The sequence below is a fragment of the Camelus bactrianus genome, chromosome 27, assembly GCF_048773025.1.
Source record: "Camelus bactrianus isolate YW-2024 breed Bactrian camel chromosome 27, ASM4877302v1, whole genome shotgun sequence".
Lineage (NCBI taxonomy): Eukaryota > Metazoa > Chordata > Mammalia > Artiodactyla > Camelidae > Camelus > Camelus bactrianus.
The window spans coordinates 16194756-16211867 of record NC_133565.1 but is presented as its reverse complement, the minus strand read 5'-3'; the positions used below and the strand labels follow the sequence as shown (position 1 = coordinate 16211867).

The 17112-nt window shown below is 45.4% G+C and overlaps 1 protein-coding gene across 4 annotated transcripts in view; it reads right to left on the bottom strand.

The window, feature by feature from the left end:
• Window positions 1–17112, bottom strand: part of ADAMTS17 (ADAM metallopeptidase with thrombospondin type 1 motif 17) — a 302738-nt gene that overhangs the window by 34034 nt on the left and 251592 nt on the right. The gene's annotated exons all lie outside the window — the stretch shown is intronic.

The window sequence follows — 17112 nt, the reverse complement described above, 5'->3', positions numbered from 1 at the left end:
CAGCAACCTCCACGGTGACTCTTTGTTGGTCTGTTTCAGCTCCCTGGTGCCTCACGATACGCTGTTGCATTAGAAGTGGGCCCTGCCGGTATGGCTTGTAAAGGATTGTGTCCATTGTTAGCCCTGGGGAATTTTTTCCCCAGGGCTAACAGACAACCAGGCCAGAGCCATGTGGGACACAAATCCTGCTCGGTGGCTGGCATCCTACGGTGCCCTCCTTCCCGCTCTAACTGAAACGACACAGGGTCTTTGATGAGCATAATCCTTCGTGCAGATGATGGCTTTGACACCTTTGACACTGGCAACCATTCTACCTGAGTTTTGCCGGGTCCTCCTTGACTTCTCGGATGCTGGGAGCTCTTGTCACCTGCCTTCTACTTCTTGGGGCCTCTTCCTCCCCTCGGGCTCCCTTGTTCCCATGGCCCCCCTTTCCTTTCTGTCCTTTTTCCAGAGCTTACTTATGCCACAATTTCCATAGGGACTTTGATGCAGAGGCCCCCTGATGGACTCTCCACCTTGGGAACTCCAGGCCTGTGTGACTGACAGCCCACAGGACAGCAGGGAGTCCCCACCACATCTCTGGTTCTAGGTGGGCATGATCACAAATCATTCCTCTTTACCCCGCTGCCAAAGAGTGGCGATCCCTCCTTTTCCAGAGACCACCCATGCAGGGTTAGAGGGCAGCTCAGACTGCCCCCTGAGCCACGTCTAAGCAGAGGCTAAGTGCCACCGAGCTGACCCCCAAGAGGGATCTCAAATCTGCCTCCCTTCCCCATTTTCCATGGCCACCCTTGAGTGGGGTATTATAACAGCCTCCTAACTGGCCTCTTGCCATGGGATCTCTTTGCCCTTCCAAGTAATCTGTACACCTCTGCCACAGCTTCAGTCATAAGACTTCCTCACTCCAAAACCTTCAGTGGCTCCCTAGTGCCTACTGTCTTTCACATCCTGGGCCTGGCACTCAAGGTCTAGTCTGATAATTTAGTCATTCCTTCAGCCCACGCTCCTCCATCATTCTGTTAAGGACTGCTGATGTTTTCAGTAATACATGCAAGCATACACAAATAAGATTCTGGACTAAGGGAAAAAGAATTACGATAGATCAAGGTAGGGGGACCAGCCTTACCCCCTGGCCTTGGTTGGCCTCATGTGTTCCACCCTCTCCAGACAGTATGACAGTCTCTGACTCAGGGACAAGGACACCACCGCTCAGCCGCACAGCCTCTGCACTTCTCTCGGTTGGCCAGTCTCCAGTGCCTGCCCCTCCAGGAGCTCCTCTGAGGGTCCTGAATGTGCCTTCTTCTGCCTCTGGCACTTATAAGGTCCCCAAACTGTGTCAAGGTTACTGTTTCCCCCAAGAATATCCTCACCTTGCCACGGCTGGGAGCCTCCTAGGAGGCAAGGATTCCGTTTTAGTTTGGGTTCACTGGCTAAGTCTTTGATGACCTTGGCTGTTCAACTTCCCCCAACTTCAGTTTTTCCATCTGTGAAATGGGGTGAATGGCTCCTACTCATTCATTTCTCACATGGCTATGCCAGCGATCGGTCAGATACGATCCACCTGTTGTTACCCTGTGTCCCCTTCTGGATGGCACATCATAGAACAGTCCTGGATCTGTACCTCCCTGCCATCCCCACCCCCCACCCCCAAGTACACTGACCTCACCACATCTTTCCCAGACCTGCCCACCTCCTCCTCAGGGGCGGATCTCTCTAAGGCAGTGTGTTCTGAGTACACCCTAAACCTTGGCTCCGGCACATTGGAGAGACACTGTGTATTTAACGCTGCTGGCTAATAAAACAACCAGCAGTTTCCTATAAAAAGTTACAGTGGGATAAATCCACAATAAAATATCCATGCCCTTTATTTCACTTCACAGAAAGATTCGAGCATCCCAACCAAATGGAGTCACAGCAGATGCTGGGCAGATGTTTTTCAGGCGAGGGAATGGGAGACAATAATTAGTCTCAATTAAGTTCTCAATAAATTATGTAGCGGATTCCTTCAGCCACTCAGCCCTGAGTGGCTTGCTGGGCCAAAGTCAGTGAACCTGGTCCAAAACTATTTAGAAACTTTGGACTGCTCTGGATAATTCATGTTCTGAGCAGACGGCAGAGAGTCTTGGCATGAGGAGAAATAATGAATCCCATAACCACTTTCAATTGAAAATAATAATTTGTTAATAATTTTAATAGCTAATGAGCTACAGAACCCGTGTGCCTGAGCCCTCCGAGCAGAAAGGAAAGAGATTCATTTTGTTTCTGGCTTTATTAGGTCTGTGGCATTAAATCTCCCTGCGTGCTTCTGAGATTTTTATTCAGCAAGTATCGTGTCAGAATGATCTATTTTCTCTAGAACACTGCTGCTTCTCCTTGATTTATAAAAATGGGTTCCTAAGCATCTGTTCAGCAAAGGTGTTTCTGTCTAATTGGGTCTGAAGGATTTCCCACCAACAGGGGCACACGAGACTGGCCGCCCCCCACCCTGCCACTGAGAACCACACAGAAAGAAGAGACCGCTACATCGAGTCTTGTTGGGCTGAGTTCTGTGACATCGTCTTCCTCCTTCAAGTGTTCGATCTTTACTTTGAGGTGAACAAAAGGAAATTTTACTTAGAATGTTGTAGAGAATGTCCCATTCCTTGATGAACAACGTGGGCTCACTCAGCGTCCAGACCCCTCTCCCTTCGCCCTCAAAAGTCTGGTCACATTTTGCTGAGAATGAACCTTCTCCAAGCACTTGCCTTACCCCTGGCTCTTCTCAAAGAAATCTCCTAGCACAGAGCCTCCTGCTTATTAAGGACCCAACAAATGTTTTTTTGAGTTTACCTTAATTCCATGGTTGTCAATGAAGAAAATTGAGAAGTGATCTGGAGCTTCCTAAAATGAGCTTTGTGCTGGTCTCCAGGGGGTTCCTGTCTACACTTTCACTCATTTTAGGCATCTTGTAGAGCCGCATTTTTTACTTAGTAGATATTATAAATATAACTCATGCGCATGGTAGAAAATCTGGAAGGTATATAAAAATGTAAAGCAAGAGAGCCAAAGACCCTACGTGTGCTTAGTTTTTTCTGCAATGTATTTTCTTTAACGATGTCATGCTATAAACAAATCATTTTAGATTTTGTTTATTTCACTCTTGATAGCAGAAGCAATTCCTCTGTGATCAAAAATCTTTTCTCAGGAGTGATTTTGTAATGCTTACATAACACTCCATGGTACAGATAGAGCCAAATTACTTAACTGGTGCATACTGGTGGACATTTGGGCAGTTGCCAATTTTGTCTATATTCTGGTTGATTTCCAAAGGGTAGAAATTGAAGTCCCGATTCCAAGGCGATGAATGATGCATTCAGAAGACCAGCAGGGCCTGCTCAGATCTGTGCACGACGGGGAACTCGTTACACTATCACCGGGATGTCTGTCCCAAGAGCTTGTTGGAGCACCAGAGTTAGTATGCTTGTTCTCTAGACGATGATGGTTAACATGTGCAAAGGCACTGGGGCAAGTAAGTCTCTGAACCCCTTCTAGGTCTCTCTTTAGTCTTCTTTTTCGTCAACATACACAGCCCTTCAGTTGTTCTTCATGAGGTAGCAGTACCTAGACCACTCACCCTTGACCCCCACACCTCCTGCTTTAGACATACCCAGCCAGTCAATGTTTAATTAACATACAACCTGAAAATTACACTCTCCAGTTATAACCTGACCAGCTTCAAGTCAGTAAGCAATAAGAATACACTGACTGGAAACTTGTACATGCTGGATGTTAACGTCCGTTAGCCTTCATTTGATTCCCAGTGAGATGAGGAAAGGGAGAGTTCCGTAAAGTAACCTGCTCAGGGTCACACAGCCAATGAGAGGTGAGGTGGGCTCTCCCCACCCACTCCGCCCAGTCCTGTTGTGATGCGGCGTACCTACTGCTTCCTGGTACCTCAACACATCCATACAAATCCCAGCCAGGCATCTGTCCTGTGCCCAAGGCCTGAGCTCTTCTCACGGCACTAAGCTATCTTGTTTCCCTCTCAGTCTCCCCCACCCGAAGGAAGCTCTGAAAGGCTGAGAGGAGCCTCTTCATCAGGTTAGCCTCAACTGGACACGACGTCTATACATAGTACGTGCTCAGTTAAATCTCTTAAATGAGTGAATGAAGAACCAGCTTTAAATGCTCAGGCTGAGTTTAATGTCAATGGACACCCCCAGGAATTCCCACTTTTGAGTTCCTGCCAAACATGATATATCCTGTATATTTTTATTTCCAGGTAGGGGGGACTTTTGCACTTTTAAAGCATTTTTGTTAATTTCCAACTTTGCTTTGTGATCAGAGGGTATTGCTTGTACGATTTCTGCTTCCTGGAACCTGCTGATGTCTTCTTAGCGCATTTGAGAAAAAGGTGTGTTCTCTATTATCAGGGTGTAGTGTTCAATGTATGTGACTTTTCTGATTGATTGTGTTGTTTAGATCTTTTACATCCTTTGTTTTTTTTAAATTTACTCACCACTTGATCTGTCTTATATTGAGAGTGATGTGTTAATGTCTTCTATTCCCAATAAATTTCTATCTATGTTTCTTTGCATCTCCTGTGGTTTAGTTTTTACATAGGTATTTGCTGTGCTATTTGGGGCATAAATATTCATTACTGTGATACCTTGGGTTTTGTTTTTGTTTTCTTGCTTTTAGAGGGGAGGTAATTAGGTTTCTTATTTATTTTTAGAGGAGGTAATGGAGATTGAACCTAGGACCTGGTGTATGCTAAGCATGAGCTCTACCACTTGAGGTATACCCTCCCCCATTACTATTATACCTTCATTGTTAAATACTTCTGTTTCCATCTTTGCTCTAGTCTTAGCTCTAAAATTAAACAGATTAAAATGCTCACCATAAGCCCTTTTACCAAAGTGTCCCCCATCATCTCTTGGTTAGGTGAAGAGGATCCTATCATCAGGGGCTGGTAAACTATAGTGTGAGGGTCAAACCCCTTGACACTTGTTTTTGTAAATAAAGTTTTATTGGAACACAGCTCTGCCCATTTGTTTATGTATTGGCTATGGCTGCTTTTGTGCTACAATGAGAGAGTTGAATAGTTATGCTGGAGATCACATGGCTTGCAGAGCTGATTCCTTTCATGGAAAAGTTTGCTAGGTCCTGGTCTGGTAGATTCCTCAAGAAGGGCTCACGGGTACAGTCCCCTAAACTTTTGCATATTCAAAGCTATCTTTCTACCGCCTTGATACTTGAAGGAAACTTTTACTAGATATAAAAACCACAGTGCACATTCTCCTTCCTGGTCTGCTGTCCTGTAATAATACAACTCAAACTCTTATGATCACTGAGAGCCGGGAGTCTGTGTAGCACTCACTGGAACCACAAGCTGGGGGTGGGGGATGGTAGCAAGGGAGAGCAGAGGAGGTGCCCTGGTTCTGGGAGAAGCCCTATCACATAACAGCCACAAATTTCTGTGGAGCTTACTAATCTCATGGCAGTCTCCACCACGGATTCCTGTCCAGAAGAGTCACGTGACAGGAGGCTGACCAACTCCACAGGCAGCACTGCAGACAAAACTACCAGGGACCTCCCTGGATATGGATCAAGGAGACCTGGATCTAGCTGTAGCTCCATGGTGATGGGCCATCCACCTTCAGTTTTCCTGCTTTATCTTTAGCATTATACCTCTGCTGACCTGTCCCTCCACCTCAATAACACTGTCTGAGAGGCACTGAGCATTCTCATTAAATCCTCCCTCATTCGGGGCATGCATAAAGCCTTCTTTCCTAAGATGCATGCAGACCATCTGTCTAAATCATTGATTTGTCCTCCAGTTGTGCCAGGGGTTGACAGCAGGCTGAGGCTGCATTCCTTGGACTCGCCCATTTATCCATTTGGGAAACTGAAATCCACCCTCGGACTTCTGATTCTGCTCTTATCAGCCACAATTTCAGAGAACCAGTCAGCAGAGCCTTAGAGATAACATCTGTAGAGTTCTGTAGCATCTTGGATTGGATTTCCTCCTGGAATAGGGTTTTGGATCCCTCTAAAAAATCATGATGATGACAGTGATCATAAAAATGACATATTTAGCACTTACTATGTGCCAAGAACTGTTCTAAGCAATTTATTTCTATTAACTCATATAATTCTCATGACAGCCTTATGAGGTGGGTGCTATCTGTGTCCCCTGTTTTACAGAGGCTGAGTGGCCTGGCTGAGGCTCCCCAGAGGCAACTGTGAAGCTGGGATGGGAACCCAGCAGCTGACCCTGGTTCTTGAACTTGGACACGCGCTGCTTCCCGGGGGGCTCAGGCTCCACCTTCTCCATACTGTTCCTGGCCGCCATGCTCTGTATACTTTCTTCTATCTGGCCCAGTTTTAATTCCATTCTCTTTGTTGAAAAGCAGCAATGGGTTGGAGCAGCCTTTTGGCCTTACTGGGCATATCTTCCCAGTTTTTCTTGCTTTGAAGGTTAAATTAATAAACAACAAAAATCTATCTTTGTAGACACTTTGTAAGTAAGGCTCAGCTTACAGGCCTCCGCCTGCCTGGCCTGAGCTGTCTGCAGAGGTTCCAAGCTGTTTCCTACCCGCCCTTGCCACCTTCCCCTTTCTCTGCTGTTCTCAGGCCTTTACAACTTGCTCATCCAGGGTGTCCTGCGTCTGTCTCCTCTCTTACGTCTTGTTGGTTCTATCCATGATTATAGCATCTGAATCACATCTTCCAGAACTTCCCCTACCCACTGAGCTGTACTGACCTTCTTTGGCTACGGGATCAGAACTAGCTCTACTGTGACTTTTATTTATTCTGTTTTCTAAATGCAGAGGTGTCTGTGCTGAACTTTGTCCAGAGTTGCCTCTCCAGACTATGGCAAACTGCAGAGTGATATGGTCAATCATTGCATCCCAGGTTTTGGTCACCATCGTCCCAATGACTCCTTCTTCCTGGTTTGTAAGAATTAAAGTCAGAATGGTAGACACTTTCATAACATCCTTCATCTTCTGAAAGAAGAGCAAGTGGTAAATGCTTTGTCTATAAACTTGGGTGACCAGTTGCCGGACCCCCATGTCCATCTCTAGTCATGAGAGCCTCTGGAGAGCAAGGCGTCCTTGAGGGTCCAGCCTGCATCCAACTGGGGCGGGTCTCTGGTCCCAGCTGACCTCTCCCCTCAGCGGTCTGGGCTCTGGGTCTTCCATTCCTCCAGGCCTCAGAAGATGAGATAATTGACTATCCAGATTAGCCGCACACTCTTTCTCCTAGAGGATTTTTGCATCTGCTGTCAAATTCAAGTCATGGGACACAATTCACCAACCTTGGTTGTTCTCATCATACTTCTTGAGTTAAAATTTTCAAGTCACTTTTGTTATCACATGTCAGTGGCTCTCTGTGTGGTAACTGGACCACCAAGTCTGGGGGTGGGCCCAGTACTCTGTCAGTCGACAAGACCCCAGTGGGTGGTGGTGCAGGAGAACCACTGCACATGCTATAAGAATCATCTCCTGGGGCCTGTGTCTAGTTTCTGCCTGGCTCTCTGAGAATGGTTAGCTCTTAGGTCACCCTTTGTCCTCCTTAACAACTCACTGGGCAGGTGCAGCTGAAAGTTTTTCCCTCCCTGCTCTGAAGATTTAGCGTAAAGCTCTCTTCAAGTGGCCAGGGAGTGCTCCCTTCCCAGGAAGCAGATCAGGAGTCGTGGAAGGGAAAGCACGAGGGAGCTACGTGCTTGGTATGCGCCAGAGCACACTCATTACCTCTGCGGTGCTAATTTCTGCTCTTAAGGCCGTAAGGAATTCCTCTTGGAAATTATGTACTTGTGTTTCACCAGGCTCCTTCCTTCAGTGGTATTTAGATCCAAACACAGGTTAGCAGGCAGAGGTGCCGGCAGGACCCAGCCTGCCACATGCACCCACGTCAAGTGTAACTTCATTACTCGAACTCCCACCACCTCTCCAGCCCGGCTTATAATGAGCCACCGTGGCTCTACACATCTGTGAAGCTTCCAGCCATGCGCCGAGCTGTAACCCGACCTGGGGTCTGAGGGATGTTAATAATCCCCTTTGCTCCCCCAAGTCCTACCCCTGGCCTGCTGATAATAACATCTGAAGTCCACAAATATAGAGCTCAGAAACACGCACGAGGTTAGAAATGAACCACTAGAGATTACTCTGTTGTTTTAATTTACTCTGAAATATATACGTTATATAAACTTGTTCTGACAAAGGGGAAAGTTAGCATACACTAGGGCCTTCCCCCAAACCTTCATTACCTGGAAAATACCAGTATGGGTTATTTAAATTATGTAGTAACACACTGCATTAAAAGAGTGTGTGAGTGTGTGTGTGTGTGTGTGTGTGTGTGTATGTGCACGCACATGTGGTGTCTTAAGAAATGATGGATAACACATAAAGTGCTGGGGTCCAACAGCTGGCTGATGTTTATCATTAATACAGTTTTGCAGCTGAGCAGTGATGATGGTTTTGGCTAGCGTTCACCGAGTGCTTACTCGAGACGGAGGAATTTATAGGCATTACTTCACCTAATCATCTCAAGACTTCTATGAGAGAGGGTCTAATTTCCCAGTTTCTAGAGGGCGGGATCAGGTAACTTGCTCATGAGTTTGCCTGCAGCCAGAGGTGGATTGGGGGCCCAAACCCATGGTTGTCTTGACCATCGAGTCCCTGACCTCAGTAACCCCCACTGGAGGACACCCCTAGGCTACATGGAGAGACCATTCTTTTCCTGATCAGCTGCTGAGCCTAGCAAACTGTGTGCCTTGGTTCCCTTACATAGTAAAGATTAATGATCTTTTGTTCCTAACTTTAAAACACATCTATTTGAATAAAGGCCATAGTAAAGCAGGACTGGGTGAAGGAAGGATTTAAGAGATTTCTGCAGGAGCTGAGGGTGGAGTGAGAAGGGCTACTGGGAGGGTCTGGGGTCGAGTCAAAGTTGGAGTCAGATCAAGGTCACATTAAGGTGGGCTGTGGGCAGGACACAGCCTGGATAAGCCCACCACAGACTGTGCTGAGGGGGGAGGTGAATGATTTAAAACCAGGGGACAATCAAACCACACCAGGGTCCCAAGCCAGCCCCTGACTTTACCCTTCTGTCAAAGGAACATCTGTCCAGGCCAGACATCTGCCCCCCAGCATGTAAACACTCATGGTGCTGGAATGAACCTGCATTTTCAACACAATGCCACCCACCACGGAGGTGAGAAATTCTGGGATGGCCAAGGCGCTTTCCCTCTAGCTGTATGAAACAGTTCATCCATCTGTCCAAATGACTTGCCAGCCCTCCTAAACCCTAGGAGCTGCTGGGCACTGGGGAGACAGCAGCGGCACACCCAAGTTTGGCACACAGTAGGTGCAGAGTGAATTGGTCGCCGACAAGGTCCTTAACCTTGTGTGGAAGAAAAAGAAGGAGGACAGTAAACAAAGGGCTGACACAGGTATCCTGCCCACACACGGCATTTGGCCCAGGTGAATTTATTGTTTGGTCCCAGTGGACACACTGGAGGTGTCAGAAGCTGTGGGTTTGAACCCTGAATGGGCAGGTTTGGTTTCTTACCCTGAGAATCCTGGGCCTGGGCCACAGAAGACCTCTTACCTGTCCAGTCCCTTTAACTTGTGCCACTGCTCCCTCGGCAATGACTGGGAGAGCGTAATGGCCCCTCCCAGCCTCTCCGAGCCCAACATCCCCTGGCTGGGGGTCCGCAGGGGGTCGTCTCGGTCTTCATAGGATGGCAGCCTGCAAGCACCTCCCCGTGTCCCCTGACACTCTGCACACCCAGGCCTCCTGGGAAACCACCCTCACATCTGAACCCCTCATCTGAGACAGCTGAATTCCTGTGTTTTCATTTCTTTTCCAGCCTGGGTCCAGATAACGCTCAGAACAAGCCAGAAAACAGACCAACTACGCATTTAGCAAAACCGTTCTCGGCTTTCATTTTAAAACTGCGTGTTTCACTTCCAGATAAAAGAGGCACCACGGTTCCTCTCAATCTCCCTCTGAACCCAAGGCCACTCCAATGCTGTTGCTGACTTCTCTAGTCCACTTTAAAATAACTATTTAAGAGGGCCCTGATCCCAAAGGGTCCTTTCTCATCCATGGCAGAAGCAGGTTGTACTATTTTTAAAATGGTGTAGCACTAATTTAGAATGGTGTAGCAAAAAGTATGTAAGACTTAAGCAGGATAACTGGTTTGAGTTCTACTTGCTGTGGGTAATGACCTTGGGTAAACTGCATAACAACCAAGTGTCTCGAAGTCTCCATCTGTAAAATGGGTGACTACACCAACTTCCCAGCCCCTCTTTATTGCTGACAGGCAGGAACAGACTGGCTCACTCCCGCCCCATGCTGGATTCCTGCTACCGCCGTATTTTCCATCTTCTCAAGAAGGATACAAGTTCTCAGTTTCAAGATTCTCGCTTTTATGATAAGTGAATTTCAAATATTCTTCTGAGAGGAAAAAAAGTTTCTCTGGGATTTATAGGAACAAACTGATTCACAGCAGAGAAGCAGAAGGACAGTGAATGAGCTTAACCAGCAGCTGATGAGACCACCGGCCCCAGTGACATTTCTTTTCAGATATCACACCCGATCAGGTTACCCTCCAGGAACTGGCACTTGTGTTGGTACAATTTGGGGGTTAAAATAACCAGGAGAAGCCCGGATTTGGTAACAGGTTGTACCACACCCAGGCACTAAGAGCTCGGAAAAAAAACTCTCATGCTTTGAGAATCATATGGCTGCTGATGCTGAAAGTTCACGTCCAAGAGTAACATTCCCGTCAGGCGGCCTTTCTTACCAGGACACAGGAATTTTCCAGTACAGTAGCCCTCCTGCTAACAGGCTTGCCGGCACTCGTCCTAGCTGGACAGAGTCCGCTGGACAGGCTTTCCTCGTCTCAGTTTGATCATGACGTCTGCGTGTCGCTACGTGTTCGGGGCTGAGGACATGTCTGCTATTTTTGCCTGTCCAATGTCATCTTCCTTTTTCTCGTGAGAATACCTTGGTTTTCTTTTAGGTGTCTACACCACGTCCCTGGAGACCATGTGAGCCAAACCGGGCCGATCAGACCTCCTCCAGGAAGCCGGGCTCTCAGTGGAGGGGAGGCACAGCGCACACAGCGAGCTCCCTGCAGAGCCTGTCCGCTGGAGCTGCCTCTGAGATGCTCTCTCCAATATCCTCTTCAGCATTTCATCAATTTTGGGAGCTACTCCACATCCTTTCTCTATACTCCTGTCTTTTTGGTACAGTTTTAGATTCAGTCTCTGTTGTCTGGAATCAAAGAACCTCGATGTGCCCATTTTTTTGAGTCTAGCATTTTGATTCACTAAAGATAAAACCCAGGGAGTTTTAGAAGTTGGTGGTCCCAGGTCACTGCCTTTGCATTTCCAAGACTCCAGAGCAGGTGGGAATCTGGTTCCATCTGCAGCCATGTCATTAGCTAGCTGGGTGGTCTCCTGCCTGTCACCACGCTTGAGCATCTCTCCAGCAGGAGGAAGAGGTCAGCCGAGTGTACTTTTTTGGTGGAGGCGCAGGGTCACCCTGAGCAGCTCACCTTGCAGGGTAGTAGCACCTTAACCCTTCTGCCAGGAGCACCTGTCTCTAGAAGCTCTAGGAAGGGTGGCTTCCAAGATAAAAATTCTCCTGGAGAAAGACTCTAATTGCGGTGCTCTCACAGTGAATCACAGTGCACAGTGATGCCTCAAAAGTGTGCTGGTGAGGGACCGGGGAGTTAAAAACCCCACACAGCTCCGTGTAGCCCAGCATTTCCCTTTCTCATGTAACCATGGAGACCTTCCTCCCTCTATCCTATGATTTGATGTTTCTACCAGAACCTGGAGAATACACACTACCCCTTGGTTCCTGATAGATCACTGCGATCTTTGTGGTTTTTGGTTTTGCTCCTCAGACTGAGTTTCAACTTTTCCATTTACCTTTCCTTTCCAGTCATTGTGACATAAAAATCAAATGCAAACATCTAGTGCTTAATGCCCTTTATATTTTATAACTCAGAAAAGTCAGGAAAAGAGAAGGACTTCTTAATGGGTCCCAGGGTCCACATGCAAAGCATTACTCAACAGGAGAATTCTGTTACCTGTGAAACTGGTATCTGGAAATTCTCTTGTCCTCTGTAATGATCAAAGGGAAGGGTGTTCAAATGATCAAAGGATTTAAGCATGAAGGAAAAGAAGAAAACAGAAGATTTAAATTCAAGACAAGACTCTGAAATGCCTTCTTTCTTCATCCGGAATGTTTCTTACTATAGACAAATAAGAAAAGGCTTCAAAACCTTACTATTTAATTTAAATACAAGTGAGGTTCTAGAATTTGAGTAGTGTCATTCACCATTTTTTCCACTTCAGGCATTCTTTTCTATTTTTCACATGGATTGGGGGCCACCCCTCATCCCAAATGTCTGGAAAGTGGACTGAGCCTGAGAGAGGAGAACCCCACTCTAGAGGTTCCTAGGCTGTTACTGCGGACCTGTGAGGACGTACATCTCCAGGCCTTGCCCTCGCCACCATGAGGTCCTGAGCTGAGGGCTCCTGATCTGCCACATGGGGTGGGCAGTGCCAAGGGTGCTCTCCTCCAGCCTCTCATATCCAAGGCACAGTGAGCAGAGGAGTGAAAATTAAATTTACCTATTTTATTTTGGAGGCAAGCAGGAAAGAAAAGCTCTAAGTTTCAGATGAGCTAGAAATGAATTAAACAATGGTATCTTTTCAGACTTTGGCTGCACCTTAAGATCCACATGTTACAGGCTTCATTCTTAAGTCATGATCACATATACACACAGAACATGCTTTCCTAAAAACATGAGGGATTCCATTCAGTTTTAACCTAAAATAAGGCAAACTGGCTAAAATAATTGAGCAAAGAGGACAAATTTAAAATCCAAATACACCTCCTTGCAGATGACTATTCAATTCGATTGCCAGTAAGAGACTGAATATTCTTTTCTGAATCCCCCTAATTCAATGCACAGGACAGTCTGTACTGCCTGGGAAGAAGTTCAAATCATAAATACTATAGGGAAATATCTAATAGCTCAGAATGGCCTTTTCAAGTAGCCAAGAAACTCTAAAGATTGAAAAAAACATTAAATCTGGTGAAGCATGAGCCATGTGTTCCAAACTGAGCCCATCTCCCTGTCATACCCCACCCTCCCTGCTCCAGGACCTTCTGGAACGTGGTCTCAAGGAGCTGGCGCACAGGGTTACTTTTTGGAAGCCAGATGATGGCGGGGCCTCTTCCCTGCAGACTGTGGTCAGCAAGGTGAGGGCTGCTGGCCACAGTCATAACAGCTGAGCTGATCTGTGATTTCTGTCTCTCCTGCCAATGTCAGGTCCAGGTTTGCCGATGTGTTTGAGCTGGTGTGCAGGATGCTGGAGAGAGGCCTTCTGCCCTGCGTGTCAGATTCCAGATTCCACATGGTTATGGCAGGGTTTGGGAGCAGGATCCACAGAGCGAGGGGCAGGATTAGAATAAAGAGGTGTTAATGGTGTGAGATGGGAAGGTAAAGGAAACTGTCGGGAACTCAGCGGAAAAAAAAAAAGGGTTGAAGAAAATGAAAGGGAGATCAGGGAGAATAAAGAAAAACAAGGGAAAAAGACAACCATCTCTGTTGTTTTAAAGGTCAAAGAGTAACAATAATATAGAAAGGCTCTCGCACCTCGCCAGATTCAACAGCCGGCTGCATTCTGGCTTCTTTAATCAAGTTTACACCGCTGGGTTCTTGGGCTACTCCTCCAGGTTACAGGCTCTGTTTTCCCATCGTGCCCACCCCCATCCTCTGAAGCAGCCTTTTTTTTTTTCCTCCAGGGCCTGTAATTAACTTCTCCAAACCCTACCCCGCGACTCAAGTTCAGCTTTTACTTATGAATTACATCTCTTTCTGATTGTCTAGCACTCATTTTCTAAGGTCAGTCTCTTCACTTTGCTTCACTTACTAACCCAAGTCCAAATTATTCTATGTTTTTAAGAAATACTCATGACAACTAGATTGTGCTACGCAATGGTTCAAATTATCGTGTGTGCATATGTATATACACAATATCTGTACATCATACGTATACATATAGGTGTACTGTGCATGTGTTTATAAATAAATAACACTAGCATCTGCAATAATTTAAAAATCTATAAAAGCACACATTTCTTTAGCCAAGCAATAAAGACTCTTTGATGAGTCATGCTCTTTTTTCATGTGTCCACTTCAAGGAACAGTATCAAGTCAGTTAGTTCAAAATAAACAAATAAACAAATGAGTAAATAAAACCAGACTATAGAGCAGGCAACCAGACATGTCATTTCTAGGCTCTGAGGCAAATTCCAGGTGCTGACTTTTCTTTCATCAAATTTATTTTCTCCTCTGCTTTTGGAAATGCCATTCATCCTTTAAGGCTAATCTGCATGATTTTACAGAGTCGGGAAGGGAATGAAAGGGGACGGGACAGAAAGGGGAGAGTGGTGGGAGGGAAGAACCTAACATTATCAAGTTACCTGAGAGCAGAGAGCTTGCCTATCTTTCTCACCTCTGAATACCTTGGTACCGAGAACATGGCCTGATGACTGAGAAGATGCCCCATAAACACGGGTTGAATGAATGAAATTACTGACTGTACTGTGTGCTCAGGGTCATGCTGGATAGTTTTAAAAACAGTACTGAATAATTGGGTGATAAAAAGTCATTCCGTATAACAATGTCCCCTCCTTTGTATAATGAGAGGATGCCTTCCCTGAGGCAGTACCTGCAGAGTTCGGGCTCATGCTCAGGCTGTGGTCCCAACATCTCAGTGGGCAAAACAAGGGTAGGGAATAACCTAAGGCAGTGCCAGCAAGCCAGCACTCATGGGCCAAGTCCAGCCTGCAGCCTGCACAGCCTAGGAGCTAAGAACGGTTTTTTACATGTCTAAAGCGGTTATAAAACAAACAAACAAACGAAAAACAGATAGCAGAGATTGTATGTGACCCACAAAGCAAAAAATTTTTCTATCTAGCCCTTTACAGAAAAAGTTTGCTGACCCTTGTCCTAAGGAGACACTAAGAATGTGCTTCTGAAGTTGCTTTTCATCTAAAGGGTGTTTGGCTTGAACTCGTGTTCGAACATGGTGAGACTGCAGGGCTGGGCTCTGTGAGCACACACAAGCTCGATGTCCTCCAGGCTTACAGCAGCTCTGTAGCAACAATATATAGAGTTTGCACCCTTGTTAACTCATGCTTGTTCATGTGACTTTTTTGCAGGTGTTTTCCTACACAATTTTCTGGTTAATTTTGTAGTGCAACAGAGTCCTCTCCTGGAAAATCTGTGGGTGGCAAAATCATAAAGGTGCTACACTGGTCCACTTGGTATAATGGTCAGAGGGCTTTGCTATGGAGCTTTGAATTCACCTGGAATCTAGCTGAAATACTCAAGACCTCTAATCTGTCTTTTACTAAATCTGGGAAATTCTTGATTGTTGTCAACTTGATTTTCTGCTCCATTCTCCCTCTCGTCTCCCTCTGTGACTCCAATTATACTTATGTTAAAACGGCTGACACTGTTCCACAGGTCACTTGAGTTTCTGTCATCACCAACAGTCTTTTCTTTCCATTTTCCAGACTGGATAGTTTCTGTTCCTCCATCTTCAAGTTTACTGATCTTTTTTTCATCATCTCCAATCTGTTAGACCCATCAAGTGATTTTTTAAAAAACATTTCAGATATTGTCTTTTTCAGTTCTAAAATTTGGTTCTTTTTCGGCAGAGTGTCTTTTTTTCTGATAAAATTTCATATATGCTCACTGATTATGGTCATATTGTTCCTTACGTCTTTGAGCATAATTATAACAGCTGCTTTGAAATTCTTGTCTGCTAATCCCAACCTATACATCATTTTGGAGTCAGTGTCCATCAATTGCCTTGTCTCTTGAGTATGGGTCATATTTTTCTGTTTCTTTGTATGTCTAGTAATTTTGGATTGTATTCTGAGCATTGTGAATGCTATGTTAATCTACAGCAGTGCTGTTCAATAGAAATAAAATGTGAGCCACATATGTAATTTTAATTTTCTACTATTCACCTTAAAAAAGTAAAAGGAACAGGTGACTTTAATATATTAATAAAGAGTAATAATATATTGTATGTGACCCAATGTATCAAAATATAATTATTTCAACATGTAATCCATGTATTTGGATACAATGACCCCAATGTATCCAAAAATATAATTATTTCAACATGTAACCAAAGATATTTTACAATCTCCATACCAAATCTTTGAAATCTGGTACACATTTTACATTTACAGCATATTTTGATTTGGACTGGCTAGTGGCTACCATATTGATCAGCACAGCTCTAGAGTACCATTCTAGGAAAAAGCTGAGGGTTGGTCCACAACAAGCTACTCCATCCTTATGGGAAGCAGCATCCTTGACTGACAATTTTTAAACTTTATTCCTTGGTGTTTCACAGAGGTGCCAGGGGGCCTACCATGAGCTGAGGGGAAGGCGGAGTGCTCTAGGCTACTCTTCCCCATCATATAAGTGTCTCAATCCAATCAGAGCAATTCTGACTTCATGTTTCATGTATTTCACTCCTGAGCATAGTTAAGAAAATAATTTGATACTAAAACAGCTTGAAAACATGAATGAATTATTGAAAAATATAATTCTTCAATGGATGCCTAGGATCTTTCTTTTTCAGTCATGCCCTTGAACCCATGCTGACCTCTCCTCTTCTAGAGTAAGTCACTTCTCTGTCACTTACCCCACTTTCTAACCATATCACAAGAGTCAGGTTTTCTCTGCTTTCAGGAGAAGAGACTATGGCCTGTCTAATCCTTGTGTCTTCAGAGTGGCAAGTCCTTCCTTCTTTGGGCCCATGTGTGTGTGACTGTGTGATTGACTGATGGATGTTGATTGACTGATGGATGGGTTTGTTGGAGGGTTGCTCACACCCAAGATGCTCAAGACTTCCTGAATTGAGCCATGCTCCTCATGGCCTTCAGCACAAGGGTAGAATTTCATTCTTAGTTTGCCAAGGACCACATAAAACCAATGAAACAAGCCTCATCTTGATTTCCCTCCTGTCTTCCCTCTCTCATTCACACAAATACAACCAGTCTGACAAAGAA